Below are 23,015 nucleotides of genomic sequence, written 5' to 3'. Positions count from 1 at the left end.
CCGAAACATTTTCTGGAAGAACATGGAGGAGACCATAGAGGTCTAAGAGTCAGAGGGATTGATCGTGTCAATCTTGGGATCAGGGGCGGAGATATCACCAGGCGCCTCTTACAGATAGAGAGTAAGTGGATTACAACACTCAAGACTGTCCAACCAAGAGGACTAAATGAAAGATTCTCTTTTGCCTGTTTTCTATAATGGGTGGGGTACTAATCGGGTTTACCATCATCCCCCGCGGCATTTGTGACAGGTGATAGATCTCTACGTTTCCATGCCTTTTTTTCCATTTGATTAGGATACACTGCTCTGTCTCCTAGTTCGCTTTTTCACAGTAACAGTTTAGATACGACTTCTTGTCCCCCAATTCCCATGGCCTGCTCTGTCTCCCAATTCTTTTTACTACTATATAAGTTTAGACATGACCTCTCCCTGTCATATTACACTTTAGATACATCCCACTCATCCAGGGACAGGTCTTAACCAGTCACAGTGGTGCCAGCTATCTAACTTAGGACATTCTTCCCTCCTGATACACCTGTGCCTTACATGACATCTATACCTATCTACCAGATTAGACTAATGTTTTGCCATACGTATTTAAGAATTAATTCTTTATCTTGTTCCGCCCTACCTTTGCCGACTCTGTTTTTAACAATATAGTTAAGTATAATTATTTATATGTATTTTGGACCTGGTGGTATAGAGGTTTGGAGGACGCTACATTGTCATTGAGGTTTTTATACACATCTAGCGATGCCAAACACAGCGATCTAATATCAGGTGGCATTTATTATGTAGGGGAATTATATTCAAGTTGTTATACATAGTCATAAATTTAGGAGCACGCAGGACATACAGTTGCACATGAAGTCCATCAATACATGTAGAATTGACACTATTGATATATCATTTATATATATATATCACCATTACACATGCTCATCAGGGTACACTTGTAAGGTATGTACATACACACATATACACCTACACACATATACACCTGGTTAGGCTAATCACACTTCACATTCATACATTTCATTGTCTCACACTTTGTATATTTTAATGTACCTTCACATTTCCATGCATTTATTGCATGGTCCAGTGTATTGTATTGATTTTGCACAATATCATTATTAGCACTCGCACTTTACTTTCATTATCAGCACTTGTACTTTATCAATCTTGTACTTTTCTCCTTACTCACTTTCACCCTTTTTTACTCTTTGGCACATGCACTGGCATTGTACACCTTGGCACGGTTTACGCATGGCACTTCAGTTTTGCATCTTTAATTTTTATTTTTTTTTTTTGCACAGTTCACGTTTTTTATGCATTATTAGGGGCATATTCCATGTTTATACAAGTTCTATTCTTGTTTTTTACACTATCAATGATGAATTTTTGGATCCATATAACTATTGTGATTGATGGTATTCACTGTGCAGTTTCATTTCTAAGCCTCCAGCACCTTTGCCCCGTTCCAAGATGGCGCCTGTGTTGTGTGCGGTCTGCTGCGCATGACCCGGCGGCGATGGCGTGATGACGTGGCACCGGGACTGACTGATGGCGCATGGCGCCGGACGTCACTTCCTGTCCTGCGCATCGGGCTATCGCCGGCGTGTGATTGCGGAGGTGGACCGCCACGTAGTATACAGCACAAGCAGGTATAGTTGGGCCACCTGGGGCGGCTACGTAATTACGTGCACGGGCATTGGTCGACGGCACTACATGCCTGACGCCACATCCTGTTCTGTGGACCGCGCCTTTGTTTGTGGGTAATCACAGAGGCGTTTGGCTTGATGGATATACATACACACACAGGTGTGTTAAGCTCTGCTGTCCAATCCCTGACAATGTAGCATGTATATAAGGTCCTCTGGCTCTCCCCCTCACTACTCCCTGAAGAAGCGGTGCGAAACGACGTTGGAGTGAGGTGGGAGGCCAGCGGACTGGGACAATTTACTCTTGGGGTAACCCGGTGACATGTGCAATATTATGTGTGGTTATTTCTCTCCGTTCAGCATATCAAGACAATAAGAGCACTGGCACTTTATTTACTATATGTACTGATGCTGAATGGGGTCCATTACTCTGCTTATCATATGCACATGCACTTTTGATGTTTATACAGTCACGATAGTCCCAGTAGTGGGGTCTCCCACCTCCAAGGTCTTGTATTTTAATTGTTGTTTTTGTGATGGAAATTAATAAAATTGTATTATTGGCTTAATCTCATTTGTGAGTGATTTTTGTAGATACTAGATTAGATACACAGTATATTTATTGGTGTCATCTGCTTAAAGGGGTTGGCCACTTTATAGTAAAATAGGTCAGTGTACCGTATTAGTAACTGTCAGGGGCGTATTTGCAACTAGGCACCCGTGGTCCGGTGGCTAGGGCGGCGCCCTGCGGGGGGCGGCACCCGCAGGACATGTTTTTTGTTAATTTTAAAAATTTTTTGTTAACCTGCTCTACGCCGCCCCGCCGCCGCTGACGTCTGCGCCGGGAGGGGGGTTCAAAGGGTCGGCTGGGGTGTAGATTAGCAGCCAGGGTTAGCTTTCGGCACATTGAGACTGTCACACAGGCCGGAAGCTCACAGTGCAGCCCCGTAGCCTCGGCAGCAGTGCGATGACGTCACTTCATGTGCGCTGCCGAGCAGGGGAGAAGTCCGGGCACCGCAGGGCTGCACTGTGAGCTTCAGGCCAGTGTGACAGACTCAATGTGCCGGGAGCTCACCCTGGCCCTGCAATGGGGGGGACCTACCTGCCTGCCTCTTCCCCCCCGGCTGCTCCCTCTGCCCCTCGACTTCGATATATTGTACCGTCTAAACGCTGATCGTTATGAACAAAAAAACTTTACTCCGACATTGTTAATCGTACGATCGGGCGAATTATCATTCCGTGTAAACGTAGCAGTAGTTCTACCACTTGAGCAATTGGCTAAATCAGCCAATTGCACAAAGCTCTTGACACCACCAGCAAAACAGTGTTAGTGTTTTACAGTGAACATTGTCAATGATGATTGACTCATGACTCATGAACAGCAGAACAGGTGTAAAGGAACAAATTACCAGTTTTCCAGTTTGAGTTATGGACTGAACATACAATGGTTGTTCTGCAACTAGAGATGAGCGAACCGGGTTCGGCTTAGAGTCGATCCGAACCCAAACGTTCGGCATTTGATTAGCTGGGGCTGCTGAACTTGGATAAAGCTCTAAGGTTGTCTGGAAAACATGGATACAGCCAATGACTATATCCATGATTTCCACATAGCCTTAGGGCTTTATCCAAGTTCAGCAGCCACCGCTAATCAAATGCCGAAAGTTCGGGTTCCGATGGACCCGAACGCGGTTCGCTCACCTCTATCTGGAACCAATAAATATCGTATGTTGAGGGACCACTGAATACTTTCAATGACTTATGCGTGGTTGTTTATTCATAACATTATTACCAGCCTCTATGAGATGGATATGGCTGATGCTTTAAAATTCTATTTGCTGCAAGTACATTCCTTAAGGGAATAGGGTAGTCCAGTCTATTAGCCAGAGTGGGGATGGGCTACAAAAGCCTACATCCATGCATTATACAGACAGGTTATTGATTTACTGAGTACTCTGTAATGGCAAATTTTTTACCTGTAGTGGTGCTACAGGGAGTAACATCCTCTCAGGAAAACATTGTCCATGCCAAGGATACCTTCAACAAGACACAGGGCAGTAACCCTGAAGTTAGGTACTGACTAGAGATGAGCGAACCGGCTGAGTTTCGGGTTCGTATGAACCTGAACTCTGGGCTTCTGATTCCCGCTGTCTGCCCGTTCCGTGGAGAGGGTGGATACAACCTGAGGACCGCCTGGAAAACCTTATGGCTATGGCTGTATCCCAGTTTCCAACACCACACCTGGCCACCATGACTAGTGCCCAAGTAACCCTACACCAACGCAGCGGCCACAACACTGCATAGCTACCCCGGCATACGGCACTGTGTAAGTATGATAATACAACCTATATAATATTTCAGTGGAAAAGTAAAATCAGAGAGAGGCCTATTAAACAGAAAGGAATGCAGAAGAATCTTGTATTGTAGTGATATGAAACATCAACCTTGTACTTCCCAAAGGTTTCAAGAACCACTAAAAATATAACAAAATGTATGTTCCCTAAATAATTATTGTTAATCTTTCCAGACAGGGCACAAGTTCTCCTGATGTCTAGACTAGGTCAGTATCAGTGTCACAGAAAGGTCAGACCCAGAAACAGAAAGTTAATACGATTTATCTAAGCAAATTTAATCCAACCACAAAAAAATCTTCACTAAATATAGAAAATATCACAAGACCTCAACAAAAACTTCATCTTGTGCTTTTATGAGATGTCTAGTGTTGTTAAAAAAAAAAATAGTGCCTAAAACATAGTGTTAGAGCATGTACGTTTGACATCGAAAGATTTGATCAATTAGAGTCTCTGCACTGAGACCCCCACTGATATAGATGGATATAGATAGGAGAAGTGTGTGGCAGTACACTTCACTCTTCTGCTCATCACTCAATCCAACTTGCGGGATAAGTTCCATTGTAGGTCGATGGAGCCTCCTCCTGCAACATCCATCCGGATAGTATACATTTACCCCAATGTCCACATGACAAGTTTTTTGTAAGTGAAAGTAAGACTTTTTACAATGCAGTCTCAACAAAGAGATATCCTCCCTTTAATAATCAAATAGCATAGAGTTGCTTTATTTTCCCTTTGGCGGCGCTGAAAAGTTCATCCATTGATTACTGCTGGGTCAATGGAGACCACAACAGGCACACTGTTCCGTCACATTGTTGTCAGGGGTCCTTTCTAACAAAAAGGACTGTCCATAGCAGACAACCCACTCGTACCTAATGCTGCCCAAACAAGTTGGTATTTCAAATTTTACATTTGGCACACATATGTAATAATATATTGGTGGCTCAGTGGGTAGCACTGTTGTCCTGTGTCTGTAAGGAGTTTGTATGTATTCCCTGTGTTAGCATGGGTTTCCTCTGGATACCCCCCGCCCACTCCAAAACATACAAATAGGTGAATTTATCATTTATATTGTGAGCCATAGTAGAGTTGAGTGATGACAAGCTGTATACAGCACTGCGGAGTAAGTTGGCGCTATATAAACAAAATAATTATTATTGTATGACTGATCATTAGCGATTAAGCTTCTGAGGCCTCCATTGATCATGACAGTAGACTGGTAGATTCTAAAACATTAGTGATGAGCGAGTACTAAAATCTTCGGGTGCTCGTTACTCGAAACAAATATCTCCCGATACTCGAGTGCTGGTTTCGAGTAACGAACCCCATTGAAGTCAATGGGAGACTCAAGCATTTTTGCAGGGGACTCAGGTTCGGTAGAGGGAAGGTCGTGTGAAAACCTGTCAACCTCAGAAATTGATGGAAACACAACGGAAATGGACAGGCAACAGCAGGGGCAGTATGTATGCATGCCTATAAGGCTGCCTAATGGCACCATTATGCCTAATTCTGTGCAACAGCCTGGTTAAAACAGAGGTAGGCATATGGACCACCCAAAAACTCAGCCTGACACAGCTTGCAAGTGAGAACACAGGGAACCATTAAAACAGAGTTAGCATATCATGAACCAGCCAAAAATTCAGCCTGACACAGCACGGCAGTGAGGACAGAGTGAACAAGGTAGAAGCGGTAGCCAGTGAGCCTTACAAAAATTATACCAAACCTAACATGGCAGTGAGCACACAGAGAACCATTAAAAGTGAGTGAGGAAGCAAGTGAGCCTTCCAAAAATTATACCAGACACAGCATGGCAGTGAGCACACAGGGAACCATTAAGAAAAAATAATAAAAAATTAAATTTAAAAAAAAAAAAAAGCACAATATATCTATACATGGTGTCTCAGTAAGGGGTGGTGTGGTACATCACACATGCAAATGTTTGGGTGGGAAAGCACACATTCCTCTAAACTATCAAAGTGGTAAAAGTAAACTCAAACTGTGCAATCAAACAACAACAACCAATGAAAAGTGAGATAAGTGCAGAACTTCAAACTTTTACAATGTGAACTATGAACTGAAAACAGTCACCCAACAATAGTGACATCCTATTCCCTAGTTGACTAATGTGAGAATTCTAAGTGCTAACTGGTTTAAGTGCTAACACACAAGCATGAGCACAGCTAGATAGATTTCTCTCTCATACTGTGCAAACTTACAATATGTATATATCCCAACAAATTAAACTGAAGGGTAACCATCATTTCCAAATTTCTGACATGTCACCAAACTTGTTAGGGTCCAAGTGCTGACCCTAACCATAAAGGAAGGAGCAGAGGGCCCTCAGCAGAGTGCGGCATCTGTTTCTTCCTGATCATTACTTCCCGGATAGACAAACGGAAACAAAAAGGTGACGACCTGACCACCTCTGCCCTATTTTGGCAACTGTTGGGAGTAAGGAGGCTGACATGTCTATATGAAAGTTATAGTCACGTCAATCGTTCTATGAAGTGATAGTTACCCTCCCCTTTAAGGCACAAACAGCATTAACAAACTATTAACTGTGGCGGTGTGTATCCTAAACATCATTTTTGTCTACTCCATTTCCTTACTCTCCTCCTCACTTTGAGTTACATCCATGAAAATTACCTTACTGTCTGACAACCGGGTCTCATTGTCATCATGAGACACCTCTTCCAACCCCGCTTGCAAGTCCCCACTCTCATCACCCACTGACTGTGTGAGCTGCATAGTTTGGGCATCAGGACAGATCGACTGCTCCGGTTGCTCTGACTCAGGGAAGGGTCCAGAAAAGAGTTCCTGGGAGCATGGTGGTGGATCTGAATCCCTTCTTTCCCTGGAGGGGCCAGGCTGTGGGGAAGGAGGCTGAGCTAATGGAGCAAGGGTTCCACTCCCTTGGATAGCGTGGGTGGACTGCATGGAAGACTGGGTGGTGGATAAGTTACTGGACACATTATCGGCTATCCACGTGATCACCTGTTCACACTGCTGCGGTTTCAATATCGGTCTACCTTGAGACCCCATAAGTTGGGCAAAGAAGCTAGGGAGTGGACGTCTGTGGTGTGCCACTGCTACCTCCTCAACAGGTGCTGCTGTGTCACCTTACCCTGAACCACGGCCTCCGGCAACGGCATCACTTGGAACCAGGGGTTGGCTGGCAGATTTTAGCCTGGGGGGCAAGCACACGGCACTGGCCCTTGACTGGCAGGCTAGCGGCCCATCCTTTAAGGACCACTCTGGCCCTTACCTGGTATTACCCTCCCCAAATAAGGAAGATGCCACATGCGCCACAGAATTATAGTATTGTGGCCAGTGTTCCCAGCCACTAAAAAAGCCCTTGTGATATATATCTATTGGATTAAATAGAACCTAGCTCCAGATGCACAGCATAGTACCTTAGGATGCCTTTAAACAGAGAGATTTATCTGACCGATGTTTGAAGCCAAAGCCAGGAACAGACTATAAGCAGAGAACAGGTAATAAAGGAAAAACTGAGATTTCTCCTCTTTTCAACTACATTCCTGGCTTTGGCTTCAAAAATCTGTCAGCTAAATCTGTCTGTGTGAATGCACACATGCTGTGTACCCGGTGACCCTGTTATCAGTGCTGTAATGCCCTTCTGGTTCTCTTATCAGGTTACAACCATCAGCCCTGAATCTCTACAGCACCAGCTGTTATCAGAGGAGGTACTACAACTCCCAGCATATCCTGAGGGCTGCAGACTGTCAGTAAATGCTGGAAGTTGTAGTGTTTACAGCTGTTGTACTTGGAGGATTCTTGGTGTATTGTTTACTGGAGGCTTTGTGGGAGATCAGTATACATAGTCCTGTGGGGGCTCAGTGTGTGGATGAGACCCCAGAACAGAACTGATACCGTTATATACCGTTACTGACCAAATCCAATACACCAGTATATAAGAAACATATATTATCACTGTGACCACAACCATTACCACCCCATACTAACTAATACCACCAAACCATAACTGAGATCCAGTATAACAAGACCAATAATACCAGTATAAAAGAAACAAATATCACAACCCCTTCACCACCGCCGCCATTACTAACTAACATCCACTGTACAAATACCAGGATCATCCACATAGAAGGTTCTCATTATTAAAATGTGTCTGCTGGTTGTGATCTCATGTGTAATCAAAGATACATAATGAACTGCCATTTCCTACTGGATATCTATCTATCCATTATCTATCTATCTATCTCCTATCTATCTATCTCCTATCTATCTATCTATCTATCTATCTATCTATCTATCTATCTATCTATCTATCTATCTATCTATCTATCCATTATCTATCTATCTATTAGCTATCTATCTCCTATCTATCTATTAGCTATCTATCTCCTATCTATCTATTAGCTATCTATCTCCTATCTATCTATCTATTAGCTATCTATCTCCTATCTATCTATTAGCTATCTATCTCCTATCTATCTATCTATTAGCTATCTATCTCCTATCTATCTATTAGCTATCTATATCCTATCTATCTATTAGCTATCTATCTCCTATCTATCTATTAGCTATCTATCTCCTATCTATCTCAGGTATAAGAACACTGAAAATAGAACACAGTTGTCAAACTCCGTCCCTTCAGTTGTTACAACACTACAAATCCCATCATGACTGGACAGATAAACTATGACGGGAATTGTAGTTTTGCAACACCTGGAGGGACGGAGTTTGACACCCCTGATAAGTTATAAGACCTTATAAGTTATTATAGTGCAGTTACATTCAGTGACTTCTCTGCATGAAGAGATGTCCACTTTTCCTTCTCTTCTTCATCTGGCTCCGGCCATCATGAAGGCTTCTCTGGCCATGACTCCTCCTCTCCACGGGATCTGCCAGACAGACATTTTAGGCTTCTTGCTCCAGCAACATCCTCATCTATACATCCCTCCATATAGAAGAGCCCCCCGCTGCACATCTCTCCATATAGAATAGCCCCCCTGTGCATCCTCCCATATAGAATAGCCCCCCTGTGCATCCTCCCATATAGAAAAGCCCCCATGCACCCCCCCTTATAGAATAGCCCCCCTGTGCATCCCCCCATATAGAATAGCCCCCCAGTGCATCCCCCCTCATAGAATAGCCCCCTGTGCATTCTCCCTTATAGAATAGCCCCCCTGTGCATCCTCCCATATAGAATAGCCCCCCTGTGCATCCTCCCATATAGAATAGCCCCATGCACCCCCCTTATAGAATAGCCCCCCTGTGCATCCTCCTATATAGAATAGCCCCCCAGTGCATCCCCCCTCATAAATTAGCCCCCTGTGCATTCTCCCTTATAGAATAGCCCCCTGTGTATTCCCCCTCATAGAATAGCCCCCCTGTGCATTCTCCCTTATAGAATAGCCCCCCTGTGCATCCCCTATATAGAATAGCCCCCCATGCATCCTCCCTCATAGAATAGCCCCCCTTTGCATCCCCCTCATAGAATAGCCCCCCTTTGCAACCCCCCTCATAGAATAGCCCCCCTTTGCATCCCTCCTCATAGAATAGCCCCCCTTTGCATCCCCCCTCATAGAATAGCCCCCCCTTTGCTCCCCCCTCATAGAATAGCCCCCCTTTGCATCCTCCCTCATAGAATAGCCCCCCTCATAGAATAGCCCCCCTGTGCATCCCCCCTCATAGAATAGCCCCCTTTGCATCCCCCCTCATAGAATAGCCCCCCTTTGCATCCCCCTCATAGAATAGCCCCCCTTTGCATCCCCCCTCATAGAATAGCCCCCCTTTGCATCCCCCCTCATAGAATAGCCCCCCCTTTGCATCCCCCCTCATAGAATAGCCCCCCTTTGCATCCCCCCTCATAGAATAGCCCCCCCCCTTTGCATCCCCCCTCATAGAATAGCCCCCCCCTTTGCATCCCCCCTCATAGAATAGCCCCCCTTTGCATCCCCCCTCATAGAATAGCGCCCCTGTGCATCCCCCCTCATAGAATAGCGCCCCTGTGCATCCCCCTCATAGAATAGCCCCCCTGTGCATTCTCCTTTATAGCCACATGTGAAGGGTTTTAAAAAAAAAAGAAAGAAAAACAACTCACCTCTCCTCGGGCCGGATCTTCAGTCTGCAGCAGCTTCTCCATGCTGCTGCAGCACGGAGGCTCCTCTCTCCACTCAGGTCCTCAGCGGCGCGTCAGGGAAGTGACATCACCGCTGGGGACCTGATGTAGGTGCCTGCAGACGTGCCTGCGCGCGGCACATCTGCGGCTCCTGGGGGGATCCGGCGGCCTGGAAGAGACTGAGGGAATAGCGCGGCGGCCGGCCCCGCTATTCTTTCAGTCTCAATTATAGCAGAGGGTCGGCCACGGGTCGCGGCCCACTCATTGGTGGGGAAGACCGGCCCGGGGGGCACATGCCCCCCTGCCCCCCGGTCCAGCCCGCCCCTGCTTGGAACCCCACGCCCACGCCCTTGGCCTCGACCCTTACCCCTGGGGTTCACCATTTTATGGACACTGCACAGTATGGAACTTAGATAGGCCTTGCGTATGAAATACAGAAATCAGAAAAAATACTTGTGCTCCCACAAGTTTTGGGGGGCTGTACGGTACAATCTGGTGGTGGCTGGACCTATACACACTCTGTGACACCCCATTACAATGAGCAGTGAAGTGCTATGCAGGTGTACTACAAATCCCAGCAATACAGTGTAGTACCCACGAGTTTTGGAGGGGCTGTACGGTATAATCTGGCTAGGCCAGCTGTCAGTCACCATCAAGGGTACACCTGATGCCTCTCGACCGGGGGGGGGGGTGAGGCCACGGCCACGGCTAGACAAAAAAAAAACAACAAAAAACAGCTGGCTGGTTGGCGAGAGCGCGATCGGCGGGCCCCCAGCAACCAGGCCCACTCCTCCGCAGAAGTAGTGTGACATCAGAGCATGGCAGTGAGGACACAGAGAAGCATTAGAAGTGAGTGAGAACGCAATTGAGCCTCCCAATAATTAGGCCAGACACTGCATGGCGGAAGAAGTCTTGGCTGTTGGCTGAGAATTGAAGGAAGAGGAGGAGGAGAGGAGATAACAAGAATCTTCATGTTGAGCTGCTTTCCCCGGGTGGACAGTTGAATTCAGGTGAAATCCAGGCTTTGTTCATTTTTATAAACGTCAGCCTGTCAGCGCTGTCAGTTGACAGGCAGGTGCACTTATCAGTGATGATGGCACCAGCTGCACTAAAGACATGCTCTGACAGCACGCTAGTGGCAGGGCAGGCAGGGCAGGGCAGCCCAGCACCTCAAAGGCGTAAAGCACCAGTTATCCAGCTTTGCAACCCAGTAGTTGTAGGTAGAGTGATCGGGAAGGACGTTGGTATGGTCAGCAAGGTACTCCCTCACCATCTTCCTGAAGGCTTCCCCCCTATTCTGTCTAGACTGGGGACAGTTGACATAGTCTTGCTGGGGTGCCATGAAACTGTCAAAAGGCCTTGGAGAGTGTTCCCCTGCCCCTTGACAAGCTGCCTGCTCCACCGCTCCTCTCCCCCGCTCTTTGGCCCACAGAACTACATACTCCGGGGCTAGTGGTGTCAGATGAGAAGTACATTTTCAGCTTCTGCACCAGGGCCTGTTGATATTGATTCACTCTCATACTGCGTTCCTCGGCAGGAATGACAGTGGAAAAGTTTGGTTTGTACCGAGGGTCCAGGAGGGTGAACACCCAGTAATCTGTGTTGTCCAAAACCAGTAGTCAACATGGATGCCAGTTAAGGCCCAGCAACAAGGAGGAAAGGGCAGGCACACCAGTAGTCAACACGGATGCCAGTTAAGGCCCAGCAGTAGCCAACAAGTAGCCTTCTACCCCCCAGCACCCTTTCGATTTTCAATTTGACTGCAGCAGTTGGGGTAACATTCCCTGCATAATGTGACTCACCACCTCTCCCCCCACCGCTGTTTTGATTTTGAATTTGAGGGGTAGTGTACTACAAATCGTAGCAATACAGTGTAGTACCCACTAGTTTAGGGGGGGGGGGCTGTACGGTACAATGTGGTAGTGGCTGGACCTAGATACACACTCTGTGATACCCCCTTACAGTGAGCAGGGAAGTTTTATGCAGGTGTACTACAAATCTCAGCAATACAGTGTAGTACCCATTAGTTTAGGGGGGGCTGTACGGTACAATGTGGTAGTGGCTGGACCTACTGTAGATACACACTCTGTGATACCCCCTTACAACGAGCAGTGAAGTTTTATGCAGGTGTACTGCAAATCCCAGCAATACAGTGTAGTACCCACTAGTTTAGGGGGGGCTGTACAGTACAGTGTGCTGGTGAAATTGTGGTAGCAGCACTGCAAGTCCCAGCCAGCAGTCTGTAGTAATACTATTAAAAAACTATTTGAAGCCCTGAAAAGGGCTGTTTGTTTGTTTGTTTGTATTGCTAGTATTCCCTGCCTACTGGAACGCTAAATCCTACACTGACGCTCTCCCTGAGAAGCAGCAGCTCTGTCCCTAATCTCTCACAGCATGCGTCTGAAGCGAGTACTGCCGGCTGCGCGTTTTATATGGCAGGGTCATCTGATCTGGCCAACCAATCATTGCTATCGACATGTATGGGTCCCACGTGATCGCAGGATGCACCAAAGAGTCTCCTGCATGTTTATTGGCTGAGAAATAGTGCCCAAACTTACAGGAAACGGATGATGAGATTTTCTCGAGTATCGCGAGATGCTCGGCCGAGTAACGAGTACCATCAAGTACCCTAATACTCGATCGAGTACCAAGCTCGGATGAGCATGCTCGCTCATCACTATATAACATCCATTCATTTCTAAAGAGAAAAAACTCACTTTTTCAAGTTCCGTAAAGTTTGAATTAGTCACAGTCTCTTATTCTTCTTCGTTCTAGAATCACACCCTTTACAAGTGGGTTTGCTCCAAAAATAAAGGTAATAGGGATCATATAGGAGTTGGGAATTTCTAATTGTATAGTTTTCTAATGCACTCTCTAGGGCTGCATCCAACTTCTTCAGCCACCAGTATTTAAATGCAGAGCGATCCAACTTGAGCATGCACTCATCTCTAATAACTATCAAAAGCAAAGCAACTATTTCAGATCCATTGAATAAATGGGGAGCTGGTCTGGGAGGGGGCTTGGTGGTCTTTCAGTGGCAATCCGAACACTTATACAATAGTGAGGGGAGGGGGACTATATTAGATTTTGCATCTGGAACAGGAGCTTGAAGACATATTTCTGCACGTAAGCCAAGTGAAAGAAATTAAACTATCTATACTTAGTCTTGGGGTACTATTAAACAAAGCCATTATTGGCCACACTTGGCAAGGCATTGCAGATCACAGTCCCACTGAGTAAGAGGAACAGGTTCCCAGGCCTGAGGTTTATACAGTAGGTTACTCTATGACTCACTATGGTTGGGCAGCATTGGGAATGCCCCAGTGTAAACCTGTAAATTTTCTTCCATCTTTAACAATTCTCGGCACAAGGTTTATTCCTCAATTTCAAAAGTTAGATTTATGCATTTAGCCTTTATTGGTAAATACTCTCTATACTACACAGTTATACCTTCATGTTTTATCAGGGGTCACACTTATTAGTTCACAAAGCTCTGATCATTAATGGTCTGGTTGGTGCAATGTGCCAACAAGAACACACAGTGTTAGATGTAGGGTCAGCTGAAACGTGAAGACACTGGGAACCTACTTTGCTAATGTCATGGTGGCTAGAGCCAGCTAGAATCTTGGGGTACCCTTGGTGCTTTGCGGGTGTTGGTTTAGCCAGGTCAGGCTAGGTTCACACTGCGTTTTCAGCATCCGTTTAACGCATCCGTTTTTTTGAAAAAACGCATGAAAAACGGATTGCAAAAAACGGATTCATTTGTGTGCATCCGTTTTTCCATTGACTTCCATTATAAAAAAAAACGGATCCGTTTTTTTTGGCGGACCAAAAAACGTTGCTGACCCTATTTTTCTGGACGTTAAAAAAAAACGGATCCGTTAAACGGATTCTGAAAACGCAGTGTGAACCTAGCCTCACCAGGAGGACGACAAATAGGAAAGACAGGAATTAAAGGTGGAAAAGCATTACCCCATGCAATGTAAGTGTCTTGAGTTGGTCCCTAGATCTTACTTATCCTGAGGTGACAAAGTAAATCAAACCAGTTGGGTCCCGGTAGTAAAAGTGGCCTGAACCCAACCAGAGGTCCACCAAGGTCATAGACTGATAAAAGGTTCTCACAGGTTTTACTCTCTCAGACTAGAAAAGATCATTGACTTTGTTTTTTTTCTTGAAGGCCATAGAAGACATGTACCCCAGGACAGGGCAAGGGACAGGCAACTAAGTCCTTACAGACTCCTTGTGCTCCCTCTCACAGTACCCTTTTTACTCCTCTACCTACAGAAGACCCAAGGGTAGACAACTACTCTGTACTCTGATCAGTACTTCGGCAGGTGCACACATCCTGCACTACTCAGAACAATGAGTTGTCTTACCAAACACAGGTTTACTGCTCTACGTTCATAACACAAGTCCCTTTGACACAACATACAGTCACTACTGTGCACACCTACCTTGCACCACAGTGCCATGATGCATCGATGAGTGCCATCACATCCCAGCTTTTCCCCCAGTAATGAGCCCATGATGTCACCAGGCACTCCCTCCTGTAGCCTAACATCCCCAAATATCTGCTCATTCTGGGCTAAGTAGTCAAGCGGGCAGACCTATGAGTAGGACCGCCCACTTGACTACTAATGATCAAAGGTTTTCATGAATAAATGACAAAGTATCCTAAAACTTTCCCCACAAAACTATATATCAATCTGCTCAGCTTCTCCTGCTCTATAAAATGATATCTGCAAATTGGACTGCATTTTCAACATGAAAGGTTCCCTTCACAATTTTAGACATAACAGTAAATGTATAAGTCACATATTACAACATGTTTTTCCCACTTCTCAGATTGCATAAGATTTTAGTCACGTTCATTGCAAAACATCAATGTCCCTGGGAAAAAATGCTGTAGTATATAATACACAAAGACTGATTGGATCCATGTACATTGATAGATTTTTATTGCCCCTCCCCCATCCCCAACCGTCAGCCAGAAGAGATGTCCCAAACCTCATATATGGCTACTTGCTATGCAAGTATTGAGCCTATTGATAGCATTGTTGTAATGTTTTAAGGGTGTAATGACCAAAAAATGCTTTTTATTGTAGCTCTGAAGTTTCATAGAGGCGTGGTCAGTGGACATTAGGGCCATTTGCCACACCTCTATGACACTTCAGATTGGTAATTTAATACATAGGCTGAAATCACCTAAAAGTAAGGTGTCATAGAGGTGTGGCAATGGTACTAAAGTGCACTGGCCACGCCTCTATGACGCTTCAGAGCAACAACGAAAAGCATTTTTTAGATGATTACAGCCTCAGAAAACTACAATAAAGGTATGGATAGTCTAAGCATAGCAATGTAACCATGTTGGTTTCCCATTAAAGGGGTTATCCAGCGCTACAAAAACATGGCCACTTTTCCCCCTACTGTTGTCTCCAGTTCAGGTGCGGTTTGCAATTAAGCTCCATTTACTTCAATGGAACTGAGTTTCAAAACCCCACCCAATCTGGAGACAACAGTAGGGGGAAAGTGGCCATGTTTTTGTAGCACTGGATAACCCCTTTAACCTCCCCTCTATAAGACACTCAATCAGTCAAGTACATACTATGTGCTCCTCTCTATGTCTACAGAGAAAACAGACATCTTGGAGAATAATGAACATTTGTTCTGTGGTTTATGAAACCTCTTGTTCTCCACTTAACCTACTTCTTGCTTGTCCTTGTTTTGGGCTCATGGTTACAGAAGTGTTTGTTGTGCGGGAAGAGTTGGCACTCATATGTGCAGATGGCGTCTGTGTACAAATACTGTATCCAGCAGATATTGGTCTTTTAAGCTGAGAGCAGGAAGATGTGGTTAGCAGATGTGACAGCGATTAGCATATGATGCAAAAACTTCAGCTCTGAGGTTTTAGTCTGTTTGTTATGTTACTTTATTGTGATTGTTATGAACGTGCGTGCGCACATATGCGTCTGTATGATGACCACTCGTAATCACATATACGTAACTGGGATATAATTGCGGACTAAGCATACAAAAACAAATACTGTGGTGGAATGAATACAAAGGTTCTCAGGGTCTTGTTTATTGACCTGTGTATGCTTATTTTCCAACTCACTAAAAGAGCAAGAATTGTCAAGAAATGCAGAATTTCACAGATATGTCAATAGCTAAGATCAGTGCTGAGATCCCCACCAACGGTAGCTGGGTGAAGAGTTCAGAGAAGTGCTTCACCCCCCCCAGCTGGCCACACAATCAGATTTCAAGAGATGGTCTCCATTATAAGTCTATGGAACCAGTCTCCTACAATGAGTCAGATTAGGAGGCTAGCCAGAGAGTGAAGCGCACTACCCTATGCTTCATTCAGGGCTGTATTAGCCAAGTATGACTACAAAGATTGTCACTTCCACAGTACATTAGCAGAGTAGAAGACGGCACTCCGGACAGTACGTGGTGCTCGTGGTAGGAAAAGGTCCCCAGTGTCACCACATTTTGACGTTCCGCCACATAGTTGCTCCATTGTGTAGAGTCCAGACTCCCCAGCCGCAGCGATTATGTTTTTGTCCTTAGCGGTATCACTGCACCGCAGCCCTATGAACTGTTTTCCCATTACTCAGAGACTTTATGCTACCTCATTACGCCTGTCTGATACATTGTACTTACTCAGTGCTGCCTCCGGGATACTCTCTTGCAGCCGCCAGCATTAAGACTAGGATCATTCAGACAGCGCATGCGCAGGACCAGCGCTCTCTTCACCGCACGGACTTGAAGCCTCCTGCTCACCTGGAGCATGCATGTTGTTGCTGGAACATCGCCCCACTCCCAGTCACTCCATGGAACCCCCGATGTTGTGCACTACCCTCCCCTGATCACCACGATTTCCGATGTGTGTTTCTCTTGAAGTCTATGTGTTCATTCATTATACATGTGATACTGTTTACATCCGACGTCACTGTGACGTCACTAGTTGGTTACTCCTACTGTATTTGGCGCCACTTTCAGTGTATATAAGACAGCTAGATACCACTGTTATTTGAGCTGATGAAGGCCATAGGCCGAAACGCGTCCTCTCATGTACCTGCTTTGTTCACTTAAAAAAGCATTATTTAACTCGTGAGTGCCGGGATTTACCTTCGATTCCACAGTACATTGACTTCAGTGGAACTTTGTCATCCTTCTGTAATCCTTCTTTCTCATATAGGAGTATTGTAGGATTATTGAAAACATGACACTTGGTTTCCTCATTACAGCTAATCCCTAGGGGTCCTAGCAATGGGACACAGTGTGAAGTGTCCCTTTAAATCACAGATTCTTGTATCCTTTTTCTTATCTTTGTAATATACACTGGATATATCTGCAAGGAAAGATACATGATGTCTAGCTACAATAATACTATTAGTATGAGTGACTAGCGTATAGTGAGATAAACACAATAGGGTGTGAAAAGACCACATCCCCATGACCTTATGGATAGAATGGATAGAATCTACAATGAAATTCAAGAAAACTCGACAATAGTTACACATATTTAGTAAGAATACGGTCTTGTAAATGTTGCATTCTCCCCTGTAACTATGGCCGTCTATGATCGTATATGAATTACCAACAAAAACGAAGAGGAACTAAGGAAATTAAACATACATCACATATATGTGTATGTATATAGTGGGTCAGTGTGTATTTGACAGAAAATCACAAAGATCTATAAAAAAATAAGACGATCTCACTGCAATCTAGTTCTATATGATTAAATAATATACTGTACTGAAATTTATATGAAATTTATATGCTCTATGCTGCCACCTCTGTCTGTGTTAGGAACTGTCCAGAGCAGGAAAGCTTTTCTATGGGAAATTGTTACTACTCTGGACAGTTCCTGACATGGACAGAGGTGGCAATGCTATAGACATCTCTGGGACTAGGTAGAACAGACTGTTCAGAGCATAGCAATACCTCATCTTATTTGCGGCAACTGTAAGGAGGGATACGGACCGGATGTGCCCATATTTCTACAGACCAACTTCATCACCTTGTGGAATCTCTGGCATGATGAACTGCTCCAATTCTGAAAGCCAAAGGAGGTCCAATGTGCTACTAGATGGGGGGCTGTAATAAAGTGCTAGACACATATTCACTACACATAACCCAAGTATTGCAGAATTCTGGCTATTTCAGTCTAGAACAAACCACAAGAGCTGTGCGGGTTTTTTCTAAGTCATTCATAGAAGTCAAACCACATGTAGCTGTACACTTTACACCCCATGTATTCTACATAAGATGAGAGGGGGGAAGCAGAGACTGGAAAAACAGTGTGTGTCTCAGAGAAAAAAAATTGCCCAAAAGCCCCAGGACTTCCTTTTACTTTTTCAGTACACATAGCGACCATTGATTCATGTCGCTCTACTTATGTAACCCAGAGCTTCCTGATATAGTAAGTCAAAGGTAGTGCACCTGGGGCTAATTCTGAACACACTTCTCATATTCTCACATTCGCTCAAAATTCTTATATTGAGTCAAAGCAAACATAAAATCAGTAAAAAAAAAAAAAAAAAAAAAGACAATTTCTACAATACTTGACCTTCGAATTTCCTTTTATTACACGTCACAAGGGAAGACGTCTACAGGTGATGGGACTCTATATAGGCTTAGAACCTGTTGTGATAGCGCCACTCTCTTGTAAGTGCTGAACATTAGAGATGAGCAAACCTTGAGCACACTCGTCCGAACCCGAGCGTGCAGTATTTAATAACCGGTGGCTGAAGAAAGTGGATCCAGTCCTAAGGAGTCCTGGAAAACATGGATACAGCCTAGGGCCATAGGTTGTATTCATGTTTTCCATGCAGCCTTAGGGCTGTATCCAACTTCTTCAGCCACCGGTAATCAAATGCTGCACGCTCGGGTTTGGACTAATCTGAGCACACTCTACTGAACATCACTACTGTGGGTTTGGAGAAAGCAGACTCACACCCCTTTGGAGAGGGTGAGAAGAACCTGTATAACTGGGCTTTGCAGTCGGTGAACCAGGGGTCAGAAGTCATGTGTAGAACAGAAAAGTGAACTTGACTTCTGTTAACCCTTTTTTTATATATTTCATGTACAAGTAAGTTACTATACCAGTTGGGGAGTATGGTGCAGGCTCAAAAGCTAAGTCTGCCCCATACATGGTGGGTAGAAACAGCTTTAGGGTGGGTTCACACTACGGAATAGGGATGGATAACCCACCACAGATTCCGTCACTCGCCTCCGTGCACATCTTCCTCCGTGCCATAGAGTCCATTCTATGGTGGGGCGAATTCCGCTGTCCGCCCAAGGAATTGACATGTTAATTCTTTGGGTGGATGGCGGAATCTGCCCAACCATAGAATGGAGTCTATGGCATGGGCAGAGATAAGCTGACCTGATATCTCAGGGTAAACCCACCCTAGTACAAAAGATTTCCACTGACAACAGCTTGAACCAAGCACAACTCTGATCCTGGTCCTTTATTGACCTAAATACAGTATATATGTCATATATATAATTTTATCTATCTTATATCTATGTATTTCATTTAGGGCCCTGAGTAAACGCCTAGTTTAGCCAGTTTACCTCCTCCTATAACTCTACATGCCTAAAGCTTCTGAGCCCAAATGCCAAACCCGTAGCAGGGCCCCCTCAGCCATCTCACGTCAGAACACGCTGGGAGAAGCAGATCTACAAAAACTAAAAGGTTACGGCTTGGAGGCCACAGATGGAAACGTGATCAAACAGGTCAAGTATGAAGTCTTCCACTGAACAATAGGAAACGTTCAGTAGTTCAAAACCTTCCTCCGGGCACCAATCGTCATGTGATCTTTGCAATCATTGTTGCAAAGCCAAGAATATAATATCACCGGAAGACGGTACAGCAGAAACTGTGACAAGCCAGGCACTCATAGCAGTGACGTATCCGCAGTGGAATGACACAGATCAGTGTGATCATGAACTGGATTCACCTGCTCAGGTGATGCACTTACATAAGTGCTTTACTTTATATAGGCTTTCCTGCTGCCCTGCTGTGAACTTGCTTCACCTGCCCGGACGACATCCTCGTAGAAATAGCTACATGACAAAGGCCTTTCCTACTTCACCTCAAGTAATAAATCATTGTGCTGTTAGTCACAACATTCCTCTATCCAGTCTATCTGCGGATTTTTATAGGGCTCACGTGCTATTGGCAAATATTGTATTTTCCAGATCCAATTGTAATGTAGATCAGTTGGCTTTGTGGAATCAAAAAAATGAAGGTGACTTTGTTCCAGAAGCAGCACCACTACTATCTTCAATTTGGGTATGGATTTTGCAGCTCAGTTCCATTGAAGTGAATGGATATGAACTGTAATGCCACATACAACCTAAGGACAGTGGTGGCGCTGTTTTAAAAGAAGGCAGCTGTGTTTTTTCTAATTATGGGTAACCCCTTTAATTGTCTGGGGCCTAGGATACTGGTAATGGGACCAAAGCTTTGTGGCTAACATGACTTACCTACTAGACCTGCTCACTGTCATAGGACACTGCAGCTCATCATCCATGAGTATACTAACTTTACTAAAGTCACCCTTTGGAAGCCAGACGATAAAGATTTCCTTAACAAAATATATCAGGAGGTATATCAGGTGGTATTACAGTTTTGGGCATTACTAGTATATAAGAAGGACACGGCTAAACCGTAGCGGGTGCAGAGGAGGCGACCAAGGTCATTAAGGGAATGGGTGGGAAACAGTACCAGGACAGATTATCAAGCTTGGGAGTAGTTTGTTAGAAAAAAAGACGTGTTACCAGTAGGATACTTCAGCTTAGGCCCTTTGTCCTACTGAGGATGAATCTCTTGACTTGAAAAATATAATATTACAAGTACAAACCCGCACCGAACTCGGTTTGGACCATCCCTAATTACAAGTTATGGGCACTAGATTTCATTTGATAGGACGTTGATCCTGGGATTATTTTGATTGCCATTTTGGAGTCAGGAAAGAATTTTTCACCCCATCTTCCTCATAGAGGTTTTTGCTTTCCTTTGGATCAACACAGTAGGGTTTCTGTAGAACTTGATGGACTCTTGTCGTTTTTCAACCTTATTAACTATGTGCCATCCCTACAAGTCTCAAGTCTTCTGCACTTGCTATAGCAAGACCACTGACAGTTGCCCCCTTTACCCCCCATTGAAACAAACCAAATATTAATTTAGATTTTAAAGATTTCTATAAGACAGAACAAATTTCCAGGGAAATTTAGAATAGAGTACTTTAGAATTCAACAATAAGAACAATATAAACATTTGCATTATTCTTGGTCAGAGAGATCAGTCACTTTTCCTGCTTCTGTTGCTAGGCCCCATATTCTGCAAACATAGATATTACAACAGCAGACAGATTACTTGTGAAGCAATACAAGGGATAAGGATGAGTAAAATCCACTGCCTGAAGAGGCCAGGCGGTAAGGAATGCTGAGCCTCCTGCCAAAGGATTACAATAGGAAGTCATCCCTAATTGCAGCTGGGAAAAATCCCCAGATATAAAGAAATTCTGGAAAAGCACAAATTGTAGAGCGATACTCTACAGTATATTAATAGGTGAAAGTAAGAAAGCCAAACAAAGCGCTGATACCACATAGGTACAGATAGTACCATATCCTTGTTACTTGTGGCTGCAGATAATGCCGCCTCTAGGTTACTCAAGGTCAATTATATCACTATACATAGTGCTGCCGCCTTGTTACTTGTCCATGATGCCACTGCACACAGTGATCAAACCTTAAGAAAAGAAGTTTAACCACTAATGGTCCATTTGCATAAGGAACTCGGGCTGACTCATCATGTGGAGTGCTCTTAATATAGTGTGGTGGTGCTCAACATTGTGTGCAGGTAACTTGAAATACAGTTCATAAGAGGAAAATATCTAGGAAAATAAGAGGAAAATATCTAGCCAGATATCCCTCCTGTAGGGAAACTACCAAAATCATCATATTAAGTGGCCCTATAAGTCAATGTAATGACAAAGGAAAAACCCAATCCAGGTATCCATCCACAGACAGCTTTACTAGGCATTGCTCCCACCTAGTCAGAATCCTGATCCACACTGATGAGGGGCAACATCCCAAAACAGATGTCTGTGGATGAATACCTGGCCTTGGTTTTTCCCTTGTCATTACATTGACTTATGGGGCCACTTAATATGGTGGCTTCCCTACAGGAGCCCCCTCTTAACTGGGTCCTTCCCGGTGGGATATCTTTCTAGTCCTGTGTTTTGAGACTCTTAAATGAGGCTCCACAGTCTTTTTTGTATATTCGAATGCACCTAGGAGTGCTGACCTATTGAGCGCTTTGGCCAGCAATCGGCTGGTCTCCCTGATATCATTGATCTTATCAATATTGTCACTACAGATAGTGCTGCCTCTGTTACTTATAAATATTTTTACTACAGATAGTGATGCCTCTATGGTACTTGATGTCAATGATATTACTACAGATAGTGCTGCCACCCTGTTACTCGCTGACAAGGATGTATCAACAGATAATACTGCTTCCTGTCTCTTTCTGTAAATTGTGGATGTACAAATAATAACGTCTCCTTGTCCCATCCTGTAAATGATAGAGAAACAGATAGTACAGCCCCTCTGAAAACGTAAACACAAATCCTGCATCCCAGGGGAGTGGTATGGCTAGATGATGGAGGTTGCAGTCCATGGATGTCATGATCTGGCATGACACAGTAATGGTGGTGGTGGTGTTCTACTTATGGATGATGGTGGTGGAATCAGTACAGATAGTACTGCCTCCTTGTCTCTCTCTGTGTATAAAGTAGGTACAAATAGCAATGGCTTCTTTTTTTCTCTTAGTAAATGATATGGGCACAGGTAGTAACCAACCTGTTTACTTGGGCACCA

This window comes from Dendropsophus ebraccatus, chromosome 7 (genome assembly GCF_027789765.1).
Source record: "Dendropsophus ebraccatus isolate aDenEbr1 chromosome 7, aDenEbr1.pat, whole genome shotgun sequence".
Taxonomy (NCBI): Eukaryota; Metazoa; Chordata; class Amphibia; order Anura; family Hylidae; genus Dendropsophus; species Dendropsophus ebraccatus.
Note: the sequence above shows the minus strand (reverse complement) of the source record.